This window comes from Pleuronectes platessa, chromosome 13 (genome assembly GCF_947347685.1).
Source record: "Pleuronectes platessa chromosome 13, fPlePla1.1, whole genome shotgun sequence".
Lineage (NCBI taxonomy): Eukaryota > Metazoa > Chordata > Actinopteri > Pleuronectiformes > Pleuronectidae > Pleuronectes > Pleuronectes platessa.
Genome location: NC_070638.1, coordinates 22,467,567 through 22,484,898, shown reverse-complemented (window position 1 = coordinate 22,484,898; position 17,332 = coordinate 22,467,567).

The window sequence follows — 17,332 nt, the reverse complement described above, 5'->3', positions numbered from 1 at the left end:
CGCCATTCATATGGCGTTTGACGAAAAGTCACGGTAATCTTATGTCTTCATTGTCAATGTCTTGGGACCCATTTGATACAGTTTGACATGGTTGAGGTCAGTGGATGAGGAGAAATTCATCCAAGTGTAAGACAAGCAAAAAACAAGACATTTCCTGTTGCCACCAGGGGGCGCTGCGGTTTTAAGTCATCATTTATGCATAGATGTCATCAGGCGGGGACTATTGTCTTACATGTCTAGTTTGGACTTGATTGGAACATGTATGTCCGAGATACAGATGCCCGTGTTTTGATGGCGTGTAACCAATTTTTAACGCCATGCCACGGTCACACGGTGTGATAAAAAAAAAATCCCTCAATCATTTTTTATCTCCATCTTGTTGTGATGACACTCATCTGAATTTGAAGTTGATCTGATGAAAGCCCTGGGACAAGTACGTAAAAGTAAAAATGTGGGATATTGCCAAAATGGCCACTAAAAGCAAAATGGCGGACTTCCTGTTGCGTTTTTCATAATGCTCCATGAGACTTTTTTTCATGACTGGTCACGATACACCTATATCCAGATTTTGATGAAAATCCGTTATGTGGAAACCTAGGGGCTGGTTCCAGGGGGCGCTGTAGAGCCCTTTTGCCACGCCCAATTCCAATTACTCCAGAATACTAAAATATCCGCAGACCTTGAATTTCCTGCAAAGTTTCATAACTTTTTGAGCATGTCTAGACCCTGAAAAAGCCCCCCAAAGGGAAATAATAATAATAATAATAAAAATCCTTACAGATTCAATAGGGCCTCTCACCATTCGGTGCTCGGGCCCTAATAATAATAATAATAATAATAATAATAATAATAATAATAATAATAATAATAAAAATCCTTACAGATTCAATAGGGCCTCTCACCATTCGGTGCTCGGGCCCTAACTAGGGCTACGTTGTAGCACTTGCGGGCCCGAGCACCCGCACGTTGAAGCCTGTTGCGGTCGGTGGAGAGAGCGATCGATGACCAAGCGCACATCATCGATCGAGCATGCACTTCTCCACGTTAAATGCGTTTTGCGCTCTGCGGCAGTAGGTTTGCCAGTAGGTGGCGCCATCACTATTATTACGCACAGACATATAGATCTGTTCAAGTAGGCGCTCTGATGTAGCGTGAGAAATTTTGTGTCAATTGGACAATGTTTCCGCAACTTAATTTTCACACTGATCAATAGGTGGCGCTATGATCCTGAACTAATATTCATATATGGAGCTGTTCTATTCAGGATTGTGATCATAGGTCAGTAGTTTGGAGCCGGTTGGATAATGCAGAGTGGATTAACAAAGTACTTCCTGTTTCCTGGCGAATCAGTAGGTGGCGCTATGACACTGAGGAAATATTGACACATAGAGCTGTTCAGGCTTGGACTCTGACCATGTGACAGAAGTTTTGTAGTGATAGGACAATGCACAGTGGAGTTATGATAACATCGTGTCCTTTGGCGAAGGAAAATCCTTCGCCGCACATCAATGTTTACACGGTTTGAGGAAACGTCACAATTCTGACCATGATCTAATGACTTGACTGATCTGATTTGAGCTGTATATTGTAAATCAGCCAGGAGCAGTTCATCAAAGTATAAAACATGTCACTTCCTGTAGCCACCAGGGGGCGCTGTAATTTCAAGTCATAATTTCTGTGTAGATGTCATCAGGATGGCACCCTTGTCTTACATGTCTAGTTTGGACTCGATTGGACAATGTATGTCCGAGATACAGAACCTCGTGTTTTGATGGCGTTTAATCAAACTCAAGACGCCACGCCACGGTCACACGGTGTGACGAAAGGTCAATCTCTTAATCACTTTTTATCTCCATCTTGTTGTGATGGCACTGATCTTAATTTGAAGTTAATCTGATGAAAGCCCTGGGACAAGTGCATCAAGTAAAAATGTGGAATATGGAAAAAAAATGGCCACTTAATCCAAAATGGCGGCCTCCCTGTTTGGTCAAGCATACCTATCCAAGATATTTTTTTGTTTGTTATGAAACGACACATGTCCCGATAGATTTGTATAAATGTCGGCCATCGTAGTGCCGGGGTTGCCCTATAGGGGGCGCTGATCAGTTTTTTTGCCACACCCATTTCTTAAAACCATATGAAAATCTTCAGGGGGGGGCTGTTGTTACACACATGTAGTTTGAGAGAGATAGAATCATGAACACTGAAGTTACAGCAATTTCGTGTTTCACGGCGAGTTGATGAACTTTAATGCCACGCCATTCATATGGCGTTTGACGAAAAGTCACGGTAATCTTATGTCTTCATTGTCAATGTCTTGGGACCCATTTGATACAGTTTGACATGGTTGAGGTCAGTGGATGAGGAGAAATTCATCCAAGTGTAAGACAAGCAAAAAACAAGACATTTCCTGTTGCCACCAGGGGGCGCTGCGGTTTTAAGTCATCATTTATGCATAGATGTCATCAGGCGGGGACTATTGTCTTACATGTCTAGTTTGGACTTGATTGGAACATGTATGTCCGAGATACAGATGCCCGTGTTTTGATGGCGTGTAACCAATTTTTAACGCCATGCCACGGTCACACGGTGTGATAAAAAAAAAATCCCTCAATCATTTTTTATCTCCATCTTGTTGTGATGACACTCATCTGAATTTGAAGTTGATCTGATGAAAGCCCTGGGACAAGTACGTAAAAGTAAAAATGTGGGATATTGCCAAAATGGCCACTAAAAGCAAAATGGCGGACTTCCTGTTGCGTTTTTCATAATGCTCCATGAGACTTTTTTTCATGACTGGTCACGATACACCTATATCCAGATTTTGATGAAAATCCGTTATGTGGAAACCTAGGGGCTGGTTCCAGGGGGCGCTGTAGAGCCATTTTGCCACGCCCAATTCCAATTACTCCAGAATACTAAAATATCCGCAGACCTTGAATTTCCTGCAAAGTTTCATAACTTTTTGAGCATGTCTAGACCCTGAAAAAGCCCCCCAAAGGGAAATAATAATAATAATAATAATAATAATAATAATAATAATAATAATAATAATAATAAAAATCCTTACAGATTCAATAGGGCCTCTCACCATTCGGTGCTCGGGCCCTAATAATAATAAAAATCCTTACAGATTCAATAGGGCCTCTCACCATTCGGTGCTCGGGCCCTAACTAGGGCTACGTTGTAGCACTTGCGGGCCCGAGCACCCGCACGTTGAAGCCTGTTGCGGTCGGTGGAGAGAGCGATCGATGACCAAGCGCACATCATCGATCGAGCATGCACTTCTCCACAATAAATGCGTTTTGCGCTCTGCGGCAGTAGGATTGCCAGTAGGTGGCGCCATCACTATTATTACGCACAGACATCTATTTATCTGTTCATGTAGGCGCTCTGATGTAGCGTGAGCAATTTTGTGTCAATCGGACAATGTTAACACAACTTAATATTCACACTGATCAGTAGGTGGCGCTATGACCCTGAACTAATATTTATATGTGGAGCTGTTCAGATTAGTATTGTGATCATAGGTAAGTAGTTTGGAGCCGGTTGGATAATGCAGAGTGGATTAACAAAGTACTTCCTGTTTCCTGGCGAATCAGTAGGTGGCGCTATGACACTGAGGAAATATTGACACATAGAGCTGTTCAGGCTTGTACTCTTATCATGTGACAGAAATTTGGTAGTGATAGGACAATGCACAGTGGACTTATGAAAACATCGTGTCCTTTGGCGAAGGATGATCCTTCGCCAAACATCAATGTTTACATGGTTTGAGGAAATGTCACAATTCTGACCTTGATTCAATGACTTGACTGAGCTCATTTGAGCTGTATATCTTAAAGCAGCCAGGAGCAGTTCATCAAAGTATAAAACATGTCACTTCCTGTAGCCACCAGGGGGCGCTGTAATTTCAAGTCATAATTTCTGTGTAGATGTCATCAGGATGGCACCCTTGTCTTACATGTCTAGTTTGGACTCGATTGGACAATGTATGTCCGAGATACAGAACCTCGTGTTTTGATGGCGTTTAATCAAACTCAAGACGCCACGCCACGGTCACACGGTGTGACGAAAGGTCAATCTCTTAATCACTTTTTATCTCCATCTTGTTGTGATGGCACTGATCTTAATTTGAAGTTAATCTGATGAAAGCCCTGGGACAAGTGCATCAAGTAAAAATGTGGAATATGGAAAAAAAATGGCCACTTAATCCAAAATGGCGGCCTCCCTGTTTGGTCAAGCATACCTATCCAAGATATTTTTTTGTTTGTTATGAAACGACACATGTCCCGATAGATTTGTATAAATGTCGGCCATCGTAGTGCCGGGGTTGCCCTATAGGGGGCGCTGGTCAGTTTTTTTGCCACGCCCATTTCTTAAAACCATATGAATATCTTCAGGGGGGGGCTGTTGTTACACACATGTAGTTTGAGAGAGATAGAATCATGAACACTGAAGTTACAGCAATTTCGTGTTTCACGGCGAGTTGATGAACTTTAATGCAACGCCATTCATATGGCGTTTGACGAAAAGTCACGGTAATCTTATGTCTTCATTGTCAATGTCTTGGGACCCATTTGATACAGTTTGACATGGTTGAGGTCAGTGGATGAGGAGAAATTCATCCAAGTGTAAGACAAGCAAAAAACAAGACATTTCCTGTTGCCACCAGGGGGCGCTGCGGTTTTAAGTCATCATTTATGCATAGATGTCATCAGGCGGGGACTATTGTCTTACATGTCTAGTTTGGACTTGATTGGAACATGTATGTCCGAGATACAGATGCCCGTGTTTTGATGGCGTGTAACCAATTTTTAACGCCATGCCACGGTCACACGGTGTGATAAAAAAAAAATCCCTCAATCATTTTTTATCTCCATCTTGTTGTGATGACACTCATCTGAATTTGAAGTTGATCTGATGAAAGCCCTGGGACAAGTACGTAAAAGTAAAAATGTGGGATATTGCCAAAATGGCCACTAAAAGCAAAATGGCGGACTTCCTGTTGCGTTTTTCATAATGCTCCATGAGACTTTTTTTCATGACTGGTCACGATACACCTAAATCCAGATTTTGATGAAAATCCGTTATGTGGAAACCTAGGGGCTGGTTCCAGGGGGCGCTGTAGAGCCATTTTGCCACGCCCAATTCCAATTACTCCAGAATACTAAAATATCCGCAGACCTTGAATTTCCTGCAAAGTTTCATAACTTTTTGAGCATGTCTAGACCCTGAAAAAGCCCCCCAAAGGGAAATAATAATAATAATAATAATAATAATAATAATAATAATAATAATAATAATAAAAATCCTTACAGATTCAATAGGGCCTCTCACCATTCGGTGCTCGGGCCCTAATAATGCCTACAATTTCAATAGGGCCTCTCACCATTCGGTGCTCGGGCCCTAATAACTAGGGCTACGTTGTAGCACTTGCGGGCCCGAGCACCCGCACGTTGAAGCCTGTTGCGGTCGGTGGAGAGAGCGATCGATGACCAAGCGCACATCATCGATCGAGCATGCACTTCTCCACGTTAAATGCGTTTTGCGCTCTGTGACAGTAGGTTTGCCAGTAGGTGGCGCCATCACTATTATTACGCACAGACATATATATCTGTTCAAGTAGCCGCTCTGATGTAGCGTGAGCAATTTTGTGTCAATTGGACAATTTTACCACAATGTAATTTTCACACTGATCAGTAGGTGGCGCTATGACCCTAAACTAATGTTTATATATGGAGCTGTTCAGATCAGGATTGTGATCATAGGTCAGAAGTTTGGAGCCGGTTGGATAAGGCAGTTTGGATTAACAAAGTACTTCCTGTTTCATGGATAATCAGTAGGTGGCACTATGACACTGAGGAAATATTGACACATAGAGCTGTTCAGGCTTGTACTCTTATCATGTGACAGAAGTTTGGTAGTGATAGGACAATGCACAGTGGAATTATGAAAACATCGTGTCCTTTGGCGAAGGATGATCCTTCGCCGCACCTCAATGTTTAAATGGTTTGAGGAAATGTCACAATTCTGACCTTGATTCAATGACTTGACTGAGCTCATTTGAGCTGTATATCTTAAAGCAGCCAGGAGCAGTTCATCAAAGAATAAAACATGTCAATTCATGTTGCCACCAGGGGGCTCTGTGATTTCAAGTCATAATTTCTGTGTAGATGTCATCAGGCCGAAACTCTTGTCTTACATGTCTAGTTTGGACTTGATTGGACCATGTATGTTCGAGATACAGATGCTCGTGTTTTGATGGCGTGTAACCAAACTTTAATGCCACGCCACGGTCACACGGTGTGAAGGGAAAAAAATCCCTTAATCAGTCTTTATCTCAATCTTGTTGTGATGACACTCATCTGAATTTGAAGTTGATCTGATGAAAGCTCTACGACAAGTAAATCAAAGTAAAAATGTGGAATAGGGCTAAAATGGCCACTAAATCCAAAATGGTGGGCTTCCTGTTTAGTCTAGTATATCTATCCAAGAGACTTATTTGTTTGTTATGAAAAGACACATGCCCAAATCGATTTTTGTACATGTCGGCCAATCTTAGTGCCGGGGCTGCCCGTTAGGGGGCGCTAGTCAGTTATTTTGACACGCCCATTCCTTAAAACCATATGAAAATCTTCAGGGGGGGGATGTTGTTGCACACATGTAGTTTGAGTGAGATAGAGCCATGAACACTGAAGTTAGAGCAATTTCGTGTTTCGCGGCGAGTTGATGAACTTTGATGCCACGCCATTAATATGGCGTTTGACGAAAAGGCACAGTTATCTTATGCCTTCATTATCAATGTCTTGAGACCCATTTGGTACAGTTTGACATGGTTGAGGTCAGTGGATGAGGAGGAATACATCCAAGTGTAAGACAAGCAAAAAACAAGACATTTCCTGGTGCCACCAGGGGGCGCTGTGATTTTAAGTCATTATTTCTGTGTAGATGTCATCAGGCCAAGACTCTTCTCTTACATGTCTAGTTTGGACTTGATTGGACCATGTATGTTCGAGATACAGATGCCCGTGTTTTGATGGCGTGGAACCAAACTTTGACGACACGCCACGGTCACACGAAGTGACGGAAAAAAATTCCGTTAATCATTTTTTTTCTCAATCTTGTTGTGATGACACGCGTCTAATTTTTAAGTTGATCTGATGAAAGCTCTACGACAAGTACATTAAACTAAAAATGTGGAATTTGGCCAAAATGGCCACTAAATCCAAAATGGCGGGCTTCCTGTTGCGTTTTTCATAATGCTCCAAGAGACTTTTTTCTATGATTATTCACGTTACACCAGTGTCTAGATTTTGGTGAAAATCGCTTATGTGGAAACCTAAGGGCTGGTTCCAGGGGGCGCTGTTGAGCCGTTTTGCCACGCCCATTTCCAAATACTCCAGATTACGTAAATTTTCACCACTCTCTAATTTACTGGAAAGTTTAAAAACTTTTTGAGCACGTTGAAGCCCTCAAAAAGCCAATTCATTGTTCGGAGAATAATAAGAATAATAATAAGAAATATATCTGTTCATGTAGGCGCTCTGATGTAGCGTGAGCAATTTTGTGTCAATTGGACAATGTTTACACAACTTAATTTTCACACTGATCAGTAGGTGGCGCTATGACCCTGAACTAATATTTATATGTGGAGCTGTTCAGAATAGTATTGTGATCATAGGTCAGTAGTTTGGAGCCGGTTGGATAATGCAGAGTGGATTAACAAAGTACTTCCTGTTTCCTGGCGAATCAGTAGGTGGCGCTATGACACTGAGGAAATATTGACACATAGAGCTGTTCAGGCTTGTACTCTTATCATGTGACAGAAGTTTGGTAGTAATAGGACAATGCACAGTGGAGTTATGATAACATCGTGTCCTTTGGCGAAGGATGATCCTTCGCCGCACCTCAATGTTTAAATGGTTTGAGGAAATGTCACAATTCTGACCTTGATTCAATGACTTGACTGAGCTCATTTGAGCTGTATATCGTAAAGCAGCCAGGAGCAGTTCATCAAAGTATAAAACATGTCACTTCCTGTAGCCACCAGGGGGCGCTGTAATTTCAAGTCATAATTTCTGTGTAGATGTCATCAGGATGGCACCCTTGTCTTACATGTCTAGTTTGGACTCGATTGGACAATGTATGTCCGAGATACAGAACCTCGTGTTTTGATGGCGTTTAATCAAACTCAAGACGCCACGCCACGGTCACACGGTGTGACGAAAGGTCAATCTCTTAATCACTTTTTATCTCCATCTTGTTGTGATGGCACTGATCTTAATTTGAAGTTAATCTGATGAAAGCCCTGGGACAAGTGCATCAAGTAAAAATGTGGAATATGGAAAAAAAATGGCCACTTAATCCAAAATGGCGGCCTCCCTGTTTGGTCAAGCATACCTATCCAAGATATTTTTTTGTTTGTTATGAAACGACACATGTCCCGATAGATTTGTATAAATGTCGGCCATCGTAGTGCCGGGGTTGCCCTATAGGGGGCGCTGGTCAGTTTTTTTGCCACGCCCATTTCTTAAAACCATATGAATATCTTCAGGGGGGGGGCTGTTGTTACACACATGTAGTTTGAGAGAGATAGAATCATGAACACTGAAGTTACAGCAATTTCGTGTTTCACGGCGAGTTGATGAAATTTAATGCCACGCCATTCATATGGCGTTTGACGAAAAGTCACGGTAATCTTATGTCTTCATTGTCAATGTCTTGGGACCCATTTGATACAGTTTGACATGGTTGAGGTCAGTGGATGAGGAGAAATTCATCCAAGTGTAAGACAAGCAAAAAACAAGACATTTCCTGTTGCCACCAGGGGGCGCTGCGGTTTTAAGTCATCATTTATGCATAGATGTCATCAGGCGGGGACTATTGTTTTACATGTCTAGTTTGGACTTGATTGGAACATGTATGTCCGAGATACAGATGCCCGTGTTTTGATGGCGTGTAACCAATTTTTAACGCCATGCCACGGTCACACGGTGTGATAAAAAAAAAATCCCTCAATCATTTTTTATCTCCATCTTGTTGTGATGACACTCATCTGAATTTGAAGTTGATCTGATGAAAGCCCTGGGACAAGTACGTAAAAGTAAAAATGTGGGATATTGCCAAAATGGCCACTAAAAGCAAAATGGCGGACTTCCTGTTGCGTTTTTCATAATGCTCCATGAGACTTTTTTTCATGACTGGTCACGATACACCTATATCCAGATTTTGATGAAAATCCGTTATGTGGAAACCTAGGGGCTGGTTCCAGGGGGCGCTGTAGAGCCATTTTGACACGCCCAATTCCAATTACTCCAGAATACTAAAATATCCGCAGACCTTGAATTTCCTGCAAAGTTTCATAACTTTTTGAGCATGTCTAGACCCTGAAAAAGCCCCCCAAAGGGAAATAATAATAATAATAATAATAATAATAAAAATCCTTACAGATTCAATAGGGCCTCTCACCATTCGGTGCTCGGGCCCTAACTAGGGCTACGTTGTAGCACTTGCGGGCCCGAGCACCCGCACGTTGAAGCCTGTTGCGGTCGGTGGAGAGAGCGATCGATGACCAAGCGCACATCATCGATCGAGCATGCACTTCTCCACGTTAAATGCGTTTTGCGCTCTGCGGCAGTAGGTTTGCCAGTAGGTGGCGCCATCACTATTATTACGCACAGACATATATATCTGTTCATGTAGGCGCTCTGATGTAGCGTGAGCAATTTTGTGTCAATTGGACAATGTTAACACAACTTAATTTTCACACTGATCAGTAGGTGGCGCTATGACCCTGAACTAATATTTATATGTGGAGCTGTTCAGAATAGTATTGTGATCATAGGTCAGTAGTTTGGAGCCGGTTGGATAATGCAGAGTGGATTAACAAAGTACTTCCTGTTTCCTGGCGAATCAGTAGGTGGCGCTATGACACTGAGGAAATATTGATACATAGAGCTGTTCAGGCTTGGACTCTGACCATGTGACAGAAGTTTTGTAGTGATAGGACAATGCACAGTGGAGTTATGATAACATCGTGTCCTTTGGCGAAGGATGATCCTTCGCCGCACATCAATGTTTACACGGTTTGAGGAAACGTCACAATTCTGACCATGATCTAATGACTTGACTGATCTCATTTGAGCTGTATATTGTAAATCAGCCAGGAGCAGTTCATCAAAGTATAAAACATGTCACTTCCTGTAGCCACCAGGGGGCGCTGTAATTTCAAGTCATAATTTCTGTGTAGATGTCATCAGGATGGCACCCTTGTCTTACATGTCTAGTTTGGACTCGATTGGACAATGTATGTCCGAGATACAGAACCTCGTGTTTTGATGGCGTTTAATCAAACTCAAGACGCCACGCCACGGTCACACGGTGTGACGAAAGGTCAATCTCTTAATCACTTTTTATCTCCATCTTGTTGTGATGGCACTGATCTTAATTTGAAGTTAATCTGATGAAAGCCCTGGGACAAGTGCATCAAGTAAAAATGTGGAATATGGAAAAAAAATGGCCACTTAATCCAAAATGGCGGCCTCCCTGTTTGGTCAAGCATACCTATCCAAGATATTTTTTTGTTTGTTATGAAACGACACATGTCCCGATAGATTTGTATAAATGTCGGCCATCGTAGTGCCGGGGTTGCCCTATAGGGGGCGCTGGTCAGTTTTTTTGCCACGCCCATTTCTTAAAACCATATGAATATCTTCAGGGGGCGGCTGTTGTTACACACATGTAGTTTGAGAGAGATAGAATCATGAACACTGAAGTTACAGCAATTTCGTGTTTCACGGCGAGTTGATGAACTTTAATGTCACGCCATTCATATGGCGTTTGACGAAAAGTCACGGTAATCTTATGTCTTCATTGTCAATGTCTTGGGACCCATTTGATACAGTTTGACATGGTTGAGGTCAGTGGATGAGGAGAAATTCATCCAAGTGTAAGACAAGCAAAAAACAAGACATTTCCTGTTGCCACCAGGGGGCGCTGCGGTTTTAAGTCATCATTTATGCATAGATGTCATCAGGCGGGGACTATTGTCTTACATGTCTAGTTTGGACTTGATTGGAACATGTATGTCCGAGATACAGATGCCCGTGTTTTGATGGCGTGTAACCAATTTTTAACGCCATGCCACGGTCACACGGTGTGATAAAAAAAAAATCCCTCAATCATTTTTTATCTCCATCTTGTTGTGATGACACTCATCTGAATTTGAAGTTGATCTGATGAAAGCCCTGGGACAAGTACGTAAAAGTAAAAATGTGGGATATTGCCAAAATGGCCACTAAAAGCAAAATGGCGGACTTCCTGTTGCGTTTTTCATAATGCTCCATGAGACTTTTTTTCATGACTGGTCACGATACACCTATATCCAGATTTTGATGAAAATCCGTTATGTGGAAACCTAGGGGCTGGTTCCAGGGGGCGCTGTAGAGCCATTTTGCCACGCCCAATTCCAATTACTCCAGAATACTAAAATATCCGCAGACCTTGAATTTCCTGCAAAGTTTCATAACTTTTTGAGCATGTCTAGACCCTGAAAAAGCCCCCCAAAGGGAAATAATAATAATAATAATAATAATAATAATAATAATAATAATAATAATAATAAAAATCCTTACAGATTCAATAGGGCCTCTCACCATTCGGTGCTCGGGCCCTAATAATAATAATAATAATAATAATAATAATAAAAATCCTTACAGATTCAATAGGGCCTCTCACCATTCGGTGCTCGGGCCCTAATAAAAATCCTTACAGATTCAATAGGGCCTCTCACCATTCGGTGCTCGGGCCCTAATAACTAGGGCTACGTTGTAGCACTTGCGGGCCCGAGCACCCGCACGTTGAAGCCTGTTGCGGTCGGTGGAGAGAGCGATCGATGACCAAGCGCACATCATCGATCGAGCATGCACTTCTCCACGTTAAATGCGTTTTGCGCTCTGCGGCAGTAGGTTTGCCAGTAGGTGGCGCCATCACTATTATTACGCACAGACATATATATCTGTTCATGTAGGCGCTCTGATGTAGCGTGAGCAATTTTGTGTCAATTGGACAATGTTAACACAACTTAATTTTCACACTGATCAGTAGGTGGCGCTATGACCCTGAACTAATATTTATATATGGAGCTGTTCAGAATAGTATTGTGATCATAGGTCAGTAGTTTGGAGCCGGTTGGATAATGCAGAGTGGATTAACAAAGTACTTCCTGTTTCCTGGCGAATCAGTAGGTGGCGCTATGACACTGAGGAAATATTGATACATAGAGCTGTTCAGGCTTGGACTCTGACCATGTGACAGAAGTTTTGTAGTGATAGGACAATGCACAGTGGAGTTATGATAACATCGTGTCCTTTGGCGAAGGAAAATCCTTCGCCGCACATCAATGTTTACACGGTTTGAGGAAACGTCACAATTCTGACCATGATCTAATGACTTGACTGATCTGATTTGAGCTGTATATTGTAAATCAGCCAGGAGCAGTTCATCAAAGTATAAAACATGTCACTTCCTGTAGCCACCAGGGGGCGCTGTAATTTCAAGTCATAATTTCTGTGTAGATGTCATCAGGATGGCACCCTTGTCTTACATGTCTAGTTTGGACTCGATTGGACAATGTATGTCCGAGATACAGAACCTCGTGTTTTGATGGCGTTTAATCAAACTCAAGACGCCACGCCACGGTCACACGGTGTGACGAAAGGTCAATCTCTTAATCACTTTTTATCTCCATCTTGTTGTGATGGCACTGATCTTAATTTGAAGTTAATCTGATGAAAGCCCTGGGACAAGTGCATCAAGTAAAAATGTGGAATATGGAAAAAAAATGGCCACTTAATCCAAAATGGCGGCCTCCCTGTTTGGTCAAGCATACCTATCCAAGATATTTTTTTGTTTGTTATGAAACGACACATGTCCCGATAGATTTGTATAAATGTCGGCCATCGTAGTGCCGGGGTTGCCCTATAGGGGGCGCTGGTCAGTTTTTTTGCCACGCCCATTTCTTAAAACCATATGAATATCTTCAGGGGGCGGCTGTTGTTACACACATGTAGTTTGAGAGAGATAGAATCATGAACACTGAAGTTACAGCAATTTCGTGTTTCACGGCGAGTTGATGAACTTTAATGTCACGCCATTCATATGGCGTTTGACGAAAAGTCACGGTAATCTTATGTCTTCATTGTCAATGTCTTGGGACCCATTTGATACAGTTTGACATGGTTGAGGTCAGTGGATGAGGAGAAATTCATCCAAGTGTAAGACAAGCAAAAAACAAGACATTTCCTGTTGCCACCAGGGGGCGCTGCGGTTTTAAGTCATCATTTATGCATAGATGTCATCAGGCGGGGACTATTGTCTTACATGTCTAGTTTGGACTTGATTGGAACATGTATGTCCGAGATACAGATGCCCGTGTTTTGATGGCGTGTAACCAATTTTTAACGCCATGCCACGGTCACACGGTGTGATAAAAAAAAAATCCCTCAATCATTTTTTATCTCCATCTTGTTGTGATGACACTCATCTGAATTTGAAGTTGATCTGATGAAAGCCCTGGGACAAGTACGTAAAAGTAAAAATGTGGGATATTGCCAAAATGGCCACTAAAAGCAAAATGGCGGACTTCCTGTTGCGTTTTTCATAATGCTCCATGAGACTTTTTTTCATGACTGGTCACGATACACCTATATCCAGATTTTGATGAAAATCCGTTATGTGGAAACCTAGGGGCTGGTTCCAGGGGGCGCTGTAGAGCCATTTTGCCACGCCCAATTCCAATTACTCCAGAATACTAAAATATCCGCAGACCTTGAATTTCCTGCAAAGTTTCATAACTTTTTGAGCATGTCTAGACCCTGAAAAAGCCCCCCAAAGGGAAATAATAATAATAATAATAATAATAATAATAATAATAATAATAATAATAATAATAAAAATCCTTACAGATTCAATAGGGCCTCTCACCATTCGGTGCTCGGGCCCTAATAATAATAATAATAATAATAATAATAATAATAATAATAATAATAATAATAATAAAAATCCTTACAGATTCAATAGGGCCTCTCACCATTCGGTGCTCGGGCCCTAATAAAAATCCTTACAGATTCAATAGGGCCTCTCACCATTCGGTGCTCGGGCCCTAATAATAACAAAAATCCTTACAGATTCAATAGGGCCTCTCACCATTCGGTGCTCGGGCCCTAAATATATCTGTTCATGTAGGCGCTCTGATGTAGCGTGAGCAATTTTGTGTCAATTGGACAATGTTAACACAACTTAATTTTCACACTGATCAGTAGGTGGCGCTATGACCCTGAACTAATATTTATATGTGGAGCTGTTCAGAATAGTATTGTGATCATAGGTCAGTAGTTTGGAGCCGGTTGGATAATGCAGAGTGGATTAACAAAGTACTTCCTGTTTCCTGGCGAATCAGTAGGTGGCGCTATGACACTGAGGAAATATTGACACATAGAGCTGTTCAGGCTTGGACTCTGACCATGTGACAGAAGTTTTGTAGTGATAGGACAATGCACAGTGGAGTTATGATAACATCGTGTCCTTTGGCGAAGGAAAATCCTTCGCCGCACATCAATGTTTATACGGTTTGAGGAAACGTCACAATTCTGACCATGATCTAATGACTTGACTGATCTGATTTGAGCTGTATATTGTAAATCAGCCAGGAGCAGTTCATCAAAGTATAAAACATGTCACTTCCTGTAGCCACCAGGGGGCGCTGTAATTTCAAGTCATAATTTCTGTGTAGATGTCATCAGGATGGCACCCTTGTCTTACATGTATAGTTTGGACTCGATTGGACAATGTATGTCCGAGATACAGAACCTCGTGTTTTGATGGCGTTTAATCAAACTCAAGACGCCACGCCACGGTCACACGGTGTGACGAAAGGTCAATCTCTTAATCACTTTTTATCTCCATCTTGTTGTGATGGCACTGATCTTAATTTGAAGTTAATCTGATGAAAGCCCTGGGACAAGTGCATCAAGTAAAAATGTGGAATATGGAAAAAAAATGGCCACTTAATCCAAAATGGCGGCCTCCCTGTTTGGTCAAGCATACCTATCCAAGATATTTTTTTGTTTGTTATGAAACGACACATGTCCCGATAGATTTGTATAAATGTCGGCCATCGTAGTGCCGGGGTTGCCCTATAGGGGGCGCTGGTCAGTTTTTTTGCCACGCCCATTTCTTAAAACCATATGAATATCTTCAGGGGGGGGCTGTTGTTACACACATGTAGTTTGAGAGAGGTAGAATCATGAACACTGAAGTTACAGCAATTTCGTGTTTCACGGCGAGTTGATGAACTTTAATGCCACGCCATTCATATGGCGTTTGACGAAAAGTCACGGTAATCTTATGTCTTCATTGTCAATGTCTTGGGACCCATTTGATACAGTTTGACATGGTTGAGGTCAGTGGATGAGGAGAAATTCATCCAAGTGTAAGACAAGCAAAAAACAAGACATTTCCTGTTGCCACCAGGGGGCGCTGCGGTTTTAAGTCATCATTTATGCATAGATGTCATCAGGCGGGGACTATTGTCTTACATGTTTAGTTTGGACTTGATTGGAACATGTATGTCCGAGATACAGATGCCCGTGTTTTGATGGCGTGTAACCAATTTTTAACGCCATGCCACGGTCACACGGTGTGATAAAAAAAAAATCCCTCAATCATTTTTTATCTCCATCTTGTTGTGATGACACTCATCTGAATTTGAAGTTGATCTGATGAAAGCCCTGGGACAAGTACGTAAAAGTAAAAATGTGGGATATTGCCAAAATGGCCACTAAAAGCAAAATGGCGGACTTCCTGTTGCGTTTTTCATAATGCTCCATGAGACTTTTTTTCATGACTGGTCACGATACACCTATATCCAGATTTTGATGAAAATCCGTTATGTGGAAACCTAGGGGCTGGTTCCAGGGGGCGCTGTAGAGCCATTTTGCCACGCCCAATTCCAATTACTCCAGAATACTAAAATATCCGCAGACTTTGAATTTCCTGCAAAGTTTCATAACTTTTTGAGCATGTCTAGACCCTGAAAAAGCCCCCCAAAGGGAAATAATAATAACTAGGGCTACGTTGTAGCACTTGCGGGCCCGAGCACCCGCACGTTGAAGCCTGTTGCGGTCGGTGGAGAGAGCGATCGATGACCAAGCGCACATCATCGATCGAGCATGCACTTCTCCACGTTAAATGCGTTTTGCGCTCTGCGGCAGTAGGTTTGCCAGTAGGTGGCGCCATCACTATTATTACGCACAGACATATATATCTGTTCATGTAGGCGCTCTGATGTAGCGTGAGCAATTTTGTGTCAATTGGACAATGTTAACACAACTTAATTTTCACACTGATCAGTAGGTGGCGCTATGACCCTGAACTAATATTTATATGTGGAGCTGTTCAGAATAGTATTGTGATCATAGGTCAGTAGTTTGGAGCCGGTTGGATAATGCAGAGTGGATTAACAAAGTACTTCCTGTTTCCTGGCGAATCAGTAGGTGGCGCTATGACACTGAGGAAATATTGACACATAGAGCTGTTCAGGCTTGGACTCTGACCATGTGACAGAAGTTTTGTAGTGATAGGACAATGCACAGTGGAGTTATGATAACATCGTGTCCTTTGGCGAAGGAAAATCCTTCGCCGCACATCAATGTTTACACGGTTTGAGGAAACGTCACAATTCTGACCATGATCTAATGACTTGACTGATCTGATTTGAGCTGTATATTGTAAATCAGCCAGGAGCAGTTCATCAAAGTATAAAACATGTCACTTCCTGTAGCCACCAGGGGGCGCTGTAATTTCAAGTCATAATTTCTGTGTAGATGTCATCAGGATGGCACCCTTGTCTTACATGTCTAGTTTGGACTCGATTGGACAATGTATGTCCGAGATACAGAACCTCGTGTTTTGATGGCGTTTAATCAAACTCAAGACGCCACGCCACGGTCACACGGTGTGACGAAAGGTCAATCTCTTAATCACTTTTTATCTCCATCTTGTTGTGATGGCACTGATCTTAATTTGAAGTTAATCTGATGAAAGCCCTGGGACAAGTGCATCAAGTAAAAATGTGGAATATGGAAAAAAAATGGCCACTTAATCCAAAATGGCGGCCTCCCTGTTTGGTCAAGCATACCTATCCAAGATATTTTTTTGTTTGTTATGAAACGACACATGTCCCGATAGATTTGTATAAATGTCGGCCATCGTAGTGCCGGGGTTGCCCTATAGGGGGCGCTGGTCAGTTTTTTTGCCACGCCCATTTCTT